Raw genomic sequence first — 14377 nt, 5'->3', positions numbered from 1 at the left:
GAATTACCATGTCAAAAACCAAAAGCAAACAAACAAAACACAACAAAAACAAAAATATATAAACAAATGAACACCATTAATCTGAGTAACATTTAAATTAATAAAATTAGAACAATTATACTTGCATCAACTAAAGCAGTGGTACAAGGTGTTAATAACATTTTCATATAATTATCATAAAGGAACTGAGTATATAACACATTCCTCAGCCAAACATTTGCATGATATGAGTGACACTGACCATCAAGCTGACTGTTCCTATACTAGGTTTAATTTTTCTTTTCGTGCTAACATACATACTCAATACTGTTGGATCCGGTTTGCACTGATAAATTTGTGGTATTTGTAACACATGACAGACTGGGTGATTCTTAAAGCCCTTGGCCATCATTTGGGGTCTCTCACATACGGTGTAAAGCATCTAAGCGTTTACAAAGCCCCGGGCACAGTCTTACCCATGAATGGTGTACTCGGGGAAATTAGTTGTCATGTGACCACGTTCATTCATTAAATGCATTATAACGTGATTTAATGTCGATCCGTGACCAAGTGATCCAATTTGTGATCTGCACGCTTATGTTGTATAGCCCACAGCAATTGCTGAATCTTTGACCCAACAAAATACTCTTTGGGATAAAATCAACTCTTTCCAGTCCATGTAATACAGATAGGTAAATCAACTTATTGGTGCATGCCAGTCAACTGATGAGAAATCTCAAAGGCCGAAAAAATCATTTTATGTTACCGATAACCATTCTGGAACTTTGTAGGGGTCGGTAGGTAGGGATATATTTTTATTTAAAACATTTGAAATGAAATAAGTCATTATGGTGACACCAAACTCAAAATACAATGGAAACCAATAATGCAAAGACTAAACAACTAATAATTTTAGACTTAGTCCACGGCCTAATCTTTTGGGATTCGGCGCTTGAGATGTTTTTTTTTGTTTTGACGGTGCCGGGTTGTGGTCAAAACAAAAAAAAATATATCTCAACTGTCGAATCCCAAACTGATTATCCACGACCAAGAACACACCCACGGCACGATTCTAAATATAAACAAACAGTATTTCTAACTCTGCTTTTCCATCTAGGATAGCAAGAACACATCTTAGGTTTTACTTTCTTCTTTTTTTCTGCAAGGCAATCGGCAGACTTTTTAATTATTATTTTTTCAGTAACACAGATACAATCTTTTGGGTAGGGGATCTGAAGGAGGGTCGTGGGCCTAAACGGATGGTCTATTTATTACTTCAGCAGTGCTAGAGGTATTCTGGCAAGCTATTTTCTGACTTGGGTTGGGGTATGGAGGAACGGAATTCCAACCTCTGACAGTGTAGCTTTAGTCTATACATATACAAATAATACGAGGTTTGGGTTTTGTATTTTCAAAAGCTGAAATCGATTTCATTTTCAATTGGTAAATATTTTTTCAGTGGAAAAAATCTCATAAAGCAGTCCAGGAGGTAGGTATAGATTCTTCAAATTGCATTTTATTAAGAACACAAGTTGAATGTAGTCCATATTCACATTTTGCTGGAGGAAATACTTTGGTCCAAGGTTAAGTATGACCTTCCCTTTATATATCTTTGTGTATCCATCTGCACCATGAAAACTGATTTATTCAACGGGTCTTGGTTTTCCTTCCCTCGTTTGTCTACCCCGGACTTGACATTTTATGAGCAACTCGGCAGGTGTTTTTACAAAAGCAGAGGACGCTTACCCTAACAGTGCACCTGGTCTATGCTCCCAGTTTTTAGTGGAGTCCGAGTTCCTCATTTGCTTTTGTTACTTTGTATGTATTATTTTAGTTACTTTATGTTCTTTGTTGTGTATGTCTGTTTTCCATGTCTGGTCTTTGTCCCTTGATTGCATTCTTTTGATTACCGCTATTACCTTGGTTCACTTGATTACTCTTTAAGGAGTTTATGTTCCATATACGTACGCGTATATCATGTGTATGAACTATTCGACGTTTTGTTGCAAAACACATGGCACTGAGGCATCTGTTAAATTGGGGTTGTCGAATTGGCTACCCATTACTGTAACACGAAGTTTCGAGGACTCTACATTACATGTATACATTTAGAGGTTATATGCACGTAAAGGTACAGTGCACATGTAAGTACATCCCCGAGGGGCTAGCTCCAACGATTTTCAGTTTTGCTATATATGTATATATCAGACTGCATGTACTGACATTTGTCTACCCTTAATATGATTTTTAATTTAACCATTTTTTGTTTATGACTTCGTGCAAATAAATTATAGTTTATACATGTACATAAAAATATAATTTTAGTCACCTTCATAAAGTCATTTTTTAACATTTAAAATTTACTTACCATTTTTTAGTTAATTTCCGATTTACAGAAAACAGTCACATTATGATTTTATGTACATGCTATTGCGTGTAAATAGTTTATATTATGAACCGTACAATGTCAAGTCTACATTTGTTCAATCAAGTATGTTTTATACATGTACAAAAGTACATTTAAGGTAACCCGGTTAACTGGCCTTTGAAATAAAACACTTAACTACATGTATAAACACGAACAAAATCTTAACTTGACAAACCTTTTCCAGGTTTCTGTATATATGTGCATGTATTTGTATTACTCCCTCAGTATTATTTCTCCCTTAAGAATGGTAAAATTTGATTTTCAACATTTGAGGTTTAGCATAATAAGTGGAGAAATAGTTCAGGAAATTGAACTGAGGTTGAATTTATCTCCTTTTCTTAGCTCATTTTATTGTGATATTGTACACGAATGTGCCTGCAAGTTAAAATACATTTCACATGCAATGCTCTTTAAAAAGTTATGTAGCATAGTGATGTCAGATGGTGTTTCCTTAGAATATTCAACAGACATTGATTTTGAATTACACAGTTAGATTTACTGTATATGATTATAGATGTAGAGTAACACCATACACTCTATCAACAAATGCAGGCATTGATATACAACTACATATATGTTAAAAAAACAAAACATTTTTGATAATTTTTGTAAAGTATGAAAAAATAAATGTCAACTCTTTTTCATCTTTTTGCAGATAGACAAATAACGCTTCTCTGTTAAAGGATGAGGGGTTTGTTAAGTGTCACAACATTAATAATACGCACGTAAAAATAACTAAGTTTGATTAAATTGTGAAGATTTACAGGATTTTATGAAATAGAGATTCTAAAGAAAAGTTAATGACAGTGTTTTGAAGTGCTGAATGTACATACACGTTATGTTGGTTCTGAAACCAAATGATAATGGTAGTGCCTCTTGATATATTTTATACAGCTGCAAAACAAGTACTATAGTATACAGTTTTTGTCCAAGGAAACATTTGTCAAGCTTCAAATGTATATAACTATTTAGAAGTTGACCGAAATTGTTTGATACAAGATATAGTTGAAATATTGATTTTGAAGTGTTATCTGTTAGCCAGTATCGATGGATTTCCCCAGTATTGTAATTTTGTTTCATAAGAATTTCGAATGTTTTCTGTTGAGTACATGACTGTAAGTGGGAAATTTTTTCATTGTGCAGTTTTATTCTCTTTTGCTAGATAACGGTTTAATTAGGACCAATGTAAAAACAAAGACCTTATAGATGTAAATTCTTAGCAAATCACACACTACTAAGTTGGTCCTAAGGAAGAGTAATTGACAGGCTTTTTAGAGGTATGATGTAGGGTATGCGATATAGGGTAGACAATATAGGGTTTAAACAAACACTTGTAATGCATATACGAAAAGTTATATTTTAATCTAAATATATGATATAAGTGTTTGTTTATACCCTATATCACACCTCTAGACCTATATCGCATACCCTATATCACACCCCTGGACCTATATCGCATACCCTTCAGAGATCATACTTGAAGTATAGTTAAAATATATGATATAATGAACATGACGTGTTAAAATCTGTATCACACTCAGTATCAACCCTCGACCTATATCAACCCGCGGGCCTGTTATCTTGGGATGATATAGAAGTCTTGCGTTGTTACAGCATGTGATAGAGATTTTGACATGTAATATTCAGTATATAATGCATATACAAAAAAGTTTTAATCTAAATATATTATATAGTCTAATATCTAGAAAATCTTTCTTATCACTTAATTATTGCTTGCCTTACAAGGGCAATAACTCTAACAAGGAGTTGTCCAACTATTTTGACTCAAGAAGACTTACATGTCAGTAGGTCGGGACTAATCATAATGATCAGTTCATCAATGGAAAGTTTCATTCTAACTATTATAGTTTACAAGATAAAGGCTGAAAACTGCTGAAAACATCATTGTTTCGCCTTTCATGGGCAATAACTCTAAAAAGGAGTCGCCCGAAATCTTTGATCCCCATGCTGACTTGAGTAGGTCTTATCATAAAGGATCATTTCTGCATTGAAAGTTTCTTTCCATCTATCACAGTTTTCAAGATATTGGCTGGAGACTGTAAAAAAAAGTTATTTTTCACCTTCAAAGGCAATAACTCTAACAAAGAGTCGTATGATTACTTAGATCCCCTGGTTTGTAGACCTTATGTTAGGAATCATTTCGGCAAATGAAATAATTTGGCTAAAACTAACGGTTTTGGTGATATATGAGAAAAACTTCTGACTGACTCTTAGTTATATTTTTTGAAACAGCGGCCATTTTTTCCACAGATCAAAATCCCCATATCAGATCTATGCAGGATACCCTAAGAAATATTCACATAAGTTTGGTTCTTATTGCTCTGGTAGCTTCAGAGGTGTAGATTTTTGAAAGATAACATTTACAATAGGGATAAAAGGGCGAAAAACGACAATAATTCAAACATAGCTAAACAGATTAAAACAACAAATTTGACCAAAGATATATCTCATCACGCGGAATACTTTAAACCACGTCAGAATTTGGCTAATCCTAACGATTTTGAAGATATATGCGAAAATTCTGTTTGACCCTTCTGGTCTATTTTTAGTAACAGCTGCCATGTTTTTCGAAGGAAACAAAATCCCCACATTAGTTCAATGCAGGATACCCTAAGGTACTTTCATACCAAGTTTAGTTCCAATTGGTCAAGTAGTGTCTGGGGAGTTTTGAAAAAAAAATGTTAACGACGACGACTGCGACGGAAGGAAAGTGATGGCAATAGCTCATATAGCCTTCCCCAAGAAGCAATTCACAGAAGTTTACACCAAAATATAGATTGCATTATGAGTTGAATGACGGACGGACATTGGTATACCATAATATGCCCACCATCATCGCCGTCGAGTAAGACGGGCGTATAAAAAATAATTACTTCTGGTTACCGGTATTTTTATCTTTAATAATTCAAAGAAGGGCTACAACATGTATATAATTCATATAACGAGCTGTAAACTATACGGTTTCACCAAAACTAGTATAATATACTGTTTGCAAACACCTTTTTAATATAGAAAGGTTGTAAGTATTGAACAGTATATATAAAATATCTTGCTTGATAAGTCATGCTTCCCTTCCAATGATATAAAACTTTAATGCAAGATATAGCCAGCATCATAAAAATATATAACCGGTATTGTAACAAGAAGAGAACCCGACCAGACATACAACAAAGCATCATCATCATCAATAGAACTAGGCACTTAGGTATGGCACGTCTAAGCTATTTCCCCGTGCAGGTCCGGGTGTTAAAAGAATTGGCCTGCAGCAGCGCCAAGCTTGTCGTAAAAGGCGACTAAATAGTGCTCAGAACCCTAGCCGGGGCTAGGGCGCTCTGCCCACAGAGCAACTGGGATGTGTGCCCCAGAGTGTGGAATGGGGTACCCCTGGCGTGTTACATGCTGGGGTTGTCAGGCTATAATACGAAAAACCTGACCGCAAACCATAGTGGTGCACTGTGTTGGGAAAGATGCCACGTTCCTCGCACGCTAAAGAACCTTACTGTGGTATTCTCCCTGAGTAGGAACCATAGGGCTCCGCCACAGGAGGCTTAATTGCCCGACCCTACCCACCTCTCCCTATTTCCAGTGGCAATTTAAATTTGTCGACCCCATTGTCTTTGTGTCCCATCCCTTTTTCATTTCATTTATTATGTTCATTTTATCATCGATTTCATGTTCATCGTCTGAATATAGCTGAAATATTGCTGCTCGGACGTTAAACCCCAACAAACAAACAAAACAAAACAAACCTAAACTATCTGATGAGATACACATTTGTTTACGTATTGTCAACTTTATATTACTTGCTGTGGCTTTATAATTACATGTGGCCATTTTGTATTTACGTTACGTAGGAACATCTTTACATTATGTCGTTTTGTCTTTAAGTTCTACCATTTCGTCTTTACGTTCTGTCATTTGGTCTTTACGTTCTGTAATTTTGTCTTTACGTTATGTCGTTTTATGATTACGTTGTGTCGACATATATTTACGTTATGTGGATTTATCTTTACGTACAGTGGTTTTCTTATAACGTGAGGTCGTTTCATCTTTACGTTATGTCGATCTCTAAATATTTTATGTGCATTTTCTTTTCTTTACATGCAGTGATTTCTTCTTTATGTGATGTGGTTTCTTCTTTGCGTGATGTGGACAAAAATTTCATGATGACGTATGACCCCGGAACTTTTCAATCCGGTGTAAAATTCAAATCGGTCCGTAATAGACGTCACAACGCCGATTAGGAAAATGCTAAACGAAATACACTTGGGTAGTCTATCCAGTCACCCTAGAGTGTTTATTCTATACTAAAAAAATAGCTTATTTGTTATTTACGTTCAATATCATCAATTGATACACCTGGGACTCCGTTGATGACTTTTTTTGTAGTCAGAATATATAGTTTTTTTAATTCCAAAAACATGGGAATTTCGACTCCCGCGAAAATTTGCATAAATTCGCCTCTACAAGTTATTGCGTGACTAAATTTAATTTTCTACATTAATAAACCACCAAAACTAATTTTCAAGAAAGAAAGATTTTGTTTAAATATTACCCCTACCCCTAGAAAAAGTGTCTAACAAACAGTTAAACAAAAAAACAAAACAAAACAAAAAACAAAAACAAACAAACAAACAAAAATCAAAACAAAGCAGGCTACTCAGTCAGAGCAGATACTTTTTTTCAAGAACACCCAGTACATCGATATTGGAATAAGTATTACACAGTTATTGCAAATACAGAGTAAAACCAATCAACTCCTGACATACAATTGAAACCAGACTAAATTAATTGGTAGACATCCAAACAGTTCCAACAACTCCAAGCAGCAATATTTCAGCTATATCCCGGCAATGAACATAGATGATTCCATATTACAGCCTGACGACCACAGCAGATTGGATTTGCTGGAATACATGCCCCCCCCGCCCCCCCCCCCCACCATCGACAAAATATTGTAGAACAAAAATCCAACATATTTCTGCAACATCAAACTCTGATTACTCTTTTGTTAGAAACATCGTGTTTCTTCACAGAATAAGGCTTTTCTCTACCTAGTGCTAGATAAGCATGCGTTTGTATAAAAGCATTTGTGAATAAGATTACCTAATACTGATTTTAGCTTAATAACTCTTAAATCCATTTTTGACTGCCATGAGTAAAGAGGCTTAATAGGGTTTAGTTGTTCCTTTCATACAAAAACCTCTTGGACTTCATCACATTAGAACCAAACTTTATTCTATACCTCTCACTCTACTACACTCCCTTTACAAAACAAGTCTTGACACTCCTGTTTCTGACCCCACCTCATCATTATACAGACTTGTTGCCATCATTTTGGATATTGGATTCCACAGACACTTTAAACCAGTTTGTGTGAAAAGTCAAGATGAAGAAAAACGATCATTTCTTCCACTACCGTTTGTCAACAAAGGTATAGATGCAATTAATTTGGCTAACATCCTCCATCACAAAAACGTTACCAACAAAATTCCCCCATATTTCAAAGACAAATCCATACCAATTATTTCATATTCCTATACTTCACCCATCGCATCCAACATTTTCAGTTATAAAAGGCTATTGCAGAACCTCGAGATTGAGGACTTCAAGGCTAAACCATCTGACTGTTCTTGCAAAACCTCTCAATTCAAATATGGTCCTTCTGGTCACGTCGTTACGGGAGATTTAACCATTATCGAGAACGAATCTCTGCGTAATATCCTTTCTAAAGGTCCCAAGTACCGTGAACCACGCTCCATAAATTGGAATTATAACTTTAAAGTTCTTATGGATGCCGTCGAGGACTATGCAAGAAAATGGATAAAACGAGAACAAGAAGACATTGATTCTCTGTCAGAGTGGTTGAAGGCCGTGAGGTCTTTAATTTTGAAACGAATGAAAGTTTTAAGTAGGTCAATGAGGGTCAAGGCTACATCAGTTTTAAAAGACCCCGATGTAGCAAAAACATTGTCTACTATACATGACAAGTATGTTGTCGTACCAGCAGACAAAGCCCAAAACAACATTGTTTTTGTCTGCAAAATGTTTTATATCCAATGTTTATTATCAGAGGTAGACGTAGAAAATAATAGCAGTGATAAGACCTACACTGCTACAACTCTTTCCAAAGAAGAGATTGTAGAAAACCATAAATCTGTACTATCCTCTTTTGGTCTCTCTACCATGGACGATGATTGTGATTTACCGTCTATGTACTGGATTCCTAAACTTCACAAGAATCCATACAAACAACGTTTCATAGCTGGATCTGCAAAAATGTACCACCAAACCTCTTTCAAAACTTTAAACTTCTATACTCACAACTGTCAAAGAGGGTCTACAGTCCTACCACAACACTTGTTACTCCCGTAGTGGTATTAATTCAATGTGGATCCTGAAAAATTCGAAAGATCTTTTGGAGACAATCAGTTCAAGACTATTATCTGAATATAATAGCATTAAAACCTATGATTTTTCAACACTGTATACTTCTATTCCCCATACTCAGTTAAAATCCCGACTTAAAAACATTATACATCGTTGTTTTTCCAAAAAAGATGGTACACCTAGATACAAATATATAGTTCTTGGTAGAGATTCCTCATACTTTGTAAGAAATAATTCCAAACCATCTTCCAAAGATACAGAGGAAGATGTTTACAAAATGCTGGAAATTTTAATCGACAACATATTTGTCCAGTGTGGTGGACGTGTTTTTCAACAAACGGTCGGCATTCCAATGGGAACAAATTGTGCCCCTTTATAAGCTGACCTATTCCTTCACTCTTATGAGGCTGACTTTATAGCTGATCTGATCAGAAAGAAAGAATATTGTTTAGCTAGATCCTTCAATCTCAGTTTCCGCTATATAGATGACGTGTTATCTTTAAACAATCCTAATTTCGGGGATTTGATACATCGCATCTACCCAAAAGAACTTGAGATAAAGGATACTACAGACACTGTGAAGTCAGCCTCATATCTTGACCTACACTTAGAAATCGATGGTAAAGGAAAACTATTGACCAAACTTTACGACAAACGTGATGACTTTTCATTCAGAATTGTCAACTTTCCTTTCATCTGTGGCAACATCCCTTCGGCTCCTGCGTATAGAGTGTTCATATCACAACTCATACGTTATGCCAGAGCTTGCCGAAACTACGCAGACTTTTCGTATCGCGCTAGAACTCTATAAATAGGTTTCTGGAACAGGGTTATGTTGCTACAAGATTGAAGTCATCACTACAGAAATTTTATGGTCGTCATCATGAACTCGTGGATCGTTATGGTGTATCCATCCACACCATGAAAACTGATTTATTCAACGTGTCATAGTTTTCCTTTCCTCGTTTGTCTACCCCGGACTTGACTTTTTATGAGCAACTCGGCTGGTGTTTCTAGAAAAACAGAGGATGCTTACCCTACCGGTGCACCTGGTCCATGCTCCCAGTTTTTAGTGGAGTCTGAGTTGCTCATTTACTTTTGTTACTTTGTATGTATGATTTTAGTTACTTTGTGTTCTTTGTTGTGTATGTTTGTTTTCCATGTCTGGTCTTTGTCTCTGGATTACATTCTTTTGATTACCGCTATAACCTTGGTTCCCTTCATTACTCCTTGGCAGACAATGCAATATACCTCTTTTTGTATTAACACTTGTGAAGCTCCGATATCCAATGAGTAATAGAAGGTGCCATATCATCAATTATAGAAATACAGCAGGATGGTAAGCACAGATATGTGATTATTGATTATGGCATCCTTGGGTAAAGTACTAAGCAAGTAAATGAACTGTCAGGATTTCCGTAATCAGACAGTCAATATAATAGTGTTGTCAGGAGCTTAGTATGCTGAAATGACAACGAATTTGTCTTGAAGATATAAAAGTATCGGATTTTGTAAATTCGATGCAGTATTTTAACATTTCATATTCGACATCCATATATCATTTGTCTACAACTTAATTTTCTGTAGTTTTTGCATTTTATTATTTTTTCATATTGAACTTTTCCCCAAAAAACTCCAAAATTTATTTAGTAGATAATGTCTTTTTTATTATTTTACCTTATTTATTGTTCAAATCTTTTATATTTTGTTTACCTCATCTGGCCCAAAGTTGTGTGAGCTATTGCCACCAATTGGCGTCCGTCGTTTTTTTTTCTGAACTTTTCTCTTTTGACACTACTGAACCAATTAGAACCAACTTTGGTATGAATGTTCCTGAAGTCATTCTACGTACAACTGATTGGAGATTTTTGATTCGTTGACACACGACCGCCGTTACTAACAATTTAAAATGGGGCCACACAGGAGTTTTTCCCATATATATCTTATACTGTTGGGTTTAGTCATATGCCGACGGAATTAAAAAGTAATCAAGGTTCTAGCCGTTTCAATGTATTAAAATCTCTGCCAAGTACTACATATTGTATCTAAATATTTTCTCAAGATATAAACGATGTGTAATACTTTTAAACCGGGATTTCAACTATTCATGGAAAAAAGTAGTAAGATTATAATCTAGTATTGAGAGTTTCCAGATGATCTTTAGAATATATCAGGATTCCCATTGAACTGATATCACTTCGTGAGTATCAAGTATCGTGGTAAGACTTGAGACCCTCTTTGGAACATATAAGTATCCAAGTAAATAGATCCGAAAGAGGTTTGGTAGTCAGATCCAGATATGAAACGTTTGTGCGTTAAATGGTAAAAAAAACCAAATAAGCAACTCGGACTCCACTTAAAACTGGGAGCATGGACCAGGTGCACCGGTAGGATAAGCGTCCTCTGCTTTTCTAGAAACATCCGCCCGAGTTCCTCATAAAAAGTCAAGTCCAGGGTAGATAAACGAGGAAAGGAAAACTATGACACGTTGAATAAATCAGTTTTCATGGTGCAGATGGATACACCATAACGATCCACAAGTTCATGATGACGACCATAAAATTTCTGTAGTGATGACTTCAATCTTGTAGCAACATAACCCTGTTCAAGAAGCCTATTTGTTAGAGTTCTAGTGCGATACAAAAAGTCTGCGTAGTTTCGGCAAGATCTGGCATAACGTATGATTTGTGATATGAACACTCAATACGCAAGTGCTGAGGGGATGTTGCCACAGATGAAAGGAAAGTTGACAATTCTGAATGAAAAGTCATCACGTTTTGCATGACAGTATTGCTTCCATTTTAAAAATCATCAAAAAATTTTCAGGGGTGCAAAGAAACGGTTTGACTGATAACGGAATCAACTGCATTCTTTTCTCAGTGCTCTTCAGATCTTTTACGACATTATTACTTTGAGTCTTTTATATTTAGCTCACCTGACCCAAAGGGCCATGTGAGCTATTGTCATCACTTGGCTTCCGTCGTTGTCGTCGTCATTAACAACTGAATTTTATTTCATTCAAACCCCCTCTCCGCTAATACTACTGGATCGATTCCAACCAAACTTGGTCTCTATGTTTCTTAGGATATTCTGCATTGAACTGATGTGGATATTTATCATGGCCCAGTTACTAAAAATAGAACTTAGTGATCAGTCACCAGTTTTAGCATAAATCTCCCAAACTGTAAGGTAAACCAAATATTGTTTTAGTAAAAGTATTTTTCATGATAAGATCTATCTCTGGTCAAATATTCATACAAATCTGTCTGGCCATATAAAAGTAATTGCTCTTTTTCGAGTTTTTTCGTCGCTACTTCTCTTCCGACAATTCCGTGCGGGTCTGGGTGTCAAAAGAATAAGCCCACAGCAAGCTTGCCGTAGAAGGTGACAAAATAGTGCTAAGAACTCTGGCCGGGGGCTAAGGCAGTCTGTCCACAGAGCAACTGGGTTGTGCGCCTCAGGTGCTGGATTGATTGATTGATTGTTAGGGTTTAACTGCCGAGCAACAATATTTCAGCTATATTCAGGCGATGAACTTGAAATGGATAAGAACATAAAATGATGATGATGTAATGATAAATGGGATGGGACACTGGGATAATAGGGTCGACAAACTTTGATTTCCAGTAGAAATAGTAGGCAGAGCAACCTAGCCCCAGGCCAGGGTTCTGAGCAGTTTAGTCGCATTGTACGACAAGCTTAGCGCTGCCGAGGGCCTATTCTTTTGTTCCATTTTTAAATTCAATCCTTAATTGTGTCGTGTCATGAACTGCTGTGGGTATCAGGTTCTGTTAAAGTTGCATCTTATACATTTTAGAGAAAACAAAAGATAATGGAAAACCTTAACTGGACTATTAAACGCATCCATTATGGATGACGTCACAAATCTATGTGAAATGTGAATAGCTAACATTCATTTCATTAATACATTGTTTATTAAAAGTTTAATGCGAAACAAATGAGAAGAATAGAAAACAAACCGATAGTACGGATGGTAAAAACTACTTGTTTCCTGCTTTTTCAATTTAAATTTAAATTTTGACAAAACTATTCATCTAAGAGTATTTCAGAAAGATGCATATTCCTCTACTGGCTAGAAGGGATTTATTGTGGGGACATAAACGTGTAGGAATAAGCAGCTCAAACGACATTTTCCTGATGTCTGGACAATAGACCCTTTTGTAGTAAGTTGATGAGCATGTTCAATATACACTTTTGCGAGGTAGAGCTTGGATAGAACAAAAGAATTTTCCTCGCGGAAGTATATATTGAGCATGCTCTACGCATGCTGATCGACTATCCCACAGTTAGCACGAAAGGGTCTATAGCCTGAATAAAAATGAATAAATATTTTAAAATTGTACCAACAGACGCCATACATCAAATCGATAGTTGGTGTTGTAACTTGCATACTTTAGCATTGAGGGTCGAGGTGATTCATCCTGTGTCAAAAAATGAATCGCATTAAAAATTACGAGCTTTAGTAAGATTGAGAGTTGTTTTTATCTAGTCCAAACTGTAAGGATTCAAAAACTTTAGACTTTTTTAAGTTGCGCCCGGTTTATTGCTTATACTTCTGTCTGCAAATTATACTGATGAAAAAAAATCTTTGGAAATCATTATGATACTTAAAGTCATGTTTATAAGTGGAATGAATCAAGTAAAGTTATTAAACAAGTACAAAATGTACGATGGGGAGAGAATCAACCACAATTGAATAATAAACTATGCTTGTACATAGAAGTACATGGTAACTACCGGTACCAAGATATCAATTTTGCCACACCCTTATGATATATATGTGTCACTACAAAAAAAGTTTCGGTCGCATCACCCTGGTATCACCCTGTCTTCGTGACTGGCGTCCATGAGTGGCGTGACTTTCATTCATTTACGATAATTTGAGTAAAACCTATCCGATATTTTTTAAAATTTGAAACATTGTTCCTAGGGATATGACGAAGGATCTTATAATTTTTGGAGATTATTTCCCCACCTGTTTAAAAATAAGGGGCCAAAAGGATAAAATGGGTGTAAAAAACAGAATTGATAGGAAACGTTTATAGTTAATCCGATTTTTGTGAATCAGATGGTACTTTGAATACTGTTTTAAAACTTTTACGGAGTAGAAATATCTTTAACCGTTTGGAATTAAAAGGGTTCAAAATAAGGCCACACTCCAAAAAGTCAACTTTTATTAATTTTGGAAAGTTTGTTTTAAATTGGTTTCAGTATAAAAATCCGTCTCTTCGTTTTTTCATCAGATTTCAGATTTTTGTAAACATAATAGAAACATTATTTTGTATCCCTTGTGATTTTCCCCAAAAATTTTAATGTCTTTTTCATTAATGTCATGTTTCAACTTAATAAAAGCAAGAGCGCATGATCATGATTTCATTTTTGATCTTGAATGACAAATCATTCCTTTTCATGAAAGCACTTTTTTTTTATTTTATGAAGATTTTGTTTTATTGTTTGAAGTGATTTAGTGTCTATCTTGAGTACTTTTATACCTTTCTGATTAAAAAACTTTATTCGATTAATGTTTTGGAAGGTATA

This window comes from Perna viridis, chromosome 15 (genome assembly GCF_037379345.1).
Source record: "Perna viridis isolate PV_CMFRI_1.1 ecotype Kerala chromosome 15, ASM3737934v1, whole genome shotgun sequence".
NCBI classification, from domain to species: Eukaryota; Metazoa; Mollusca; class Bivalvia; order Mytilida; family Mytilidae; genus Perna; species Perna viridis.
This window is presented reverse-complemented; position numbering follows the sequence as displayed.